This window comes from Octodon degus, unplaced genomic scaffold (genome assembly GCF_000260255.1).
Source record: "Octodon degus isolate 3935 unplaced genomic scaffold, OctDeg1.0 scaffold00060, whole genome shotgun sequence".
NCBI classification, from domain to species: domain Eukaryota; kingdom Metazoa; phylum Chordata; class Mammalia; order Rodentia; family Octodontidae; genus Octodon; species Octodon degus.
Window position 1 is genome coordinate 1,796,640 of NW_004524636.1, and position 2,349 is coordinate 1,798,988.

Genomic DNA, 2,349 nt, shown 5'->3' on the forward strand with positions numbered 1-2,349 from the left:
GTCATATTATCTCCTTAGTGTGAAAATCTGACAGGAAAAAAATCTGTAGGGTATAGTAGATACTAGAAAAAGAGAATGAAGCTATTGACAAGAAGGAATTACTGAGTTGAGAAGGAAAGGAGAAGAAGTGGAGGAAAGAAATTTACTTTATATACCTGCTTGTATATAAGCAGGATAGCTTAGAGAACTGCACTGTGCATTTCTGCTGGCCTATGGAAAGGAGCAATTAATGTTAAATTTATTTTGTCTCCTTTTTTCAATTGTTTGTCCTTTTTCTTTTCTTCATTGTTTATCTATTTCTTTCTTTTTTTTTCTTTCTTCTTCCAATTTTGCATGCATATATCTTTTAATACGAGCAACTAGTTGGAAGACAACACTATACAACAAATACTGTGATATTCATATTATTTTGTTAAGTGAAATTCTATATTACTTGTAATTTTTCTGTTTTAATGCTATATTGTAGGGCTGGAGAGTTAGCTTGGTGGTCTAAGCACCTACCTGGCAAGCACAAGAATCCAGGTTCGATCCCTGATACCACATTCCATGCCAGCTCCGGAAAGCTGAATTTGCCTTGCCAGCCACCGAAACCAGGCATGGTGACACACTCCTGTAATCCCAGCCCTGGGGAGACAAAGACAGGAGAATCATTGAGTCCAAGCTGTGTCCTGAGGCCCTGTACAAATAAATAAATAAGTAAATGATTCAGAAATTTTTTTAGTCATTATATTGTACTCTATTTAAAAACATTAAAAAATTAATATTTTTTTAAAAAATGTATTTGGTACAGGGTCTCACTGCGCAGCTCGGACTCGTAGTGATCCTCCTGTTTTTCAGCCTCCACAGCATTGAGATTACAGGTACATGTAACCACGCCCAGACTTGGTTGTGCTCAGTGTGCCCGGGGTAGGGCTGGAACAGCATGTGGCACCAGGGACTGAACCCTGGTCCCTGTGCTTACCTAAGCAGGTGCTTAGTCCACTGAGCTATCTCACTGGCCCTAAACAGATTTTTTTTTAGACCTCTTGGATCTCTTTCTTTCTACTCCTTTCATCCCAAAGGTTTTACCTTCTACTGATGATACTTGTCTGAATCAGTGATTTCTAGAGCAGTCACAAAATGAATTTCCTATTTATATCTTTTCTTTTACACTGACTCTCTAGCATTCTTCTATGAGAAAGAGCTGCCTTGGGAACATAAACTAGTACAACCACTATGGAAATCTGTTTGGAGACTCCTCGAAACACTGAAACTAGAAATTCCACTCAACCCAGTTATTCTCCTTCTAGGTATCTTCCTGAAAGGATTAAAGTTCATATTAAGTAAAAAAAAAAAAAAAAAGCATACCCATGTTTATAGCAGCACAACTCAAGATACTGAAATCCTAGAAGCAACTACACATCCATATATATCACAGAATATGACTCTGCCATAAAGAAGGATAAACTTGAGCCAGGTGTGGTGGTGCATGCCTGTAATCCCAGCACTTGAAAGGCTGAGGCAGGATGATCGCCACAAGTTTGAGGCCAGTCTGGGCTAACAGTGAGTGCAAGTCCAGCCTCAATTACATAAGGAAACCCTTTCTCAAGAAAACCAAAATAATAATAAAAAAAGGATAAACTTAAGTCATTTGTAGGAAAATGGATGCATCTTCATACCGTAATGTAAAGAGAATTAAATCATACGCACAAGTTTAAATATCACATGGTTGCTTTTATACAAGAAACCCAAATTATAAATAAATTGAAGAGCAAAATAAAAGATAATGGAAAACAGAATGATAGGTCTTTTACAAAAGTGAAGGGGGAAAAAGATGGAAGGAGGAGGGAAAGGGGAGGAGAGGAGGATGAAAGAGAAATTAAGAATTGAAATGTATTATGTGCATGTACCAACTCCCCCTGAGTCATGTAATCATTATGGACTGCCAACACATACTGATAAAAATAAAATTTTAAAAATTGATTTAAAAAATTATTTCCTCCTTATTTTTTGGTGTTAATATAAGCACGTGGGAATCTTTATTTACTCACAGTTTGAGCATCCTAATCTGAATTCTGAAGTGCTCTAAAACCTAAAACTTGTTACATGATGCCACAAGTGGAAACTTCTACATCATGAAATGTTATTATATTCATTAAATTATTTTAAAATACTATATAATGTTACCTTTGGGCTGCATGTACAAAGTGGGTTTGAAACAGAAATGAATATCATATTTAGACTTGGGCCCCAACCTCAAGAACTCTCATTATGTACATATAAATATTACAGAGTCTGAAAATCTTTGACATGCTTCTTGTCCCAAGCATTTTGGATAAAGGATGCTCAACCTGGCATCCATTCCTGCAT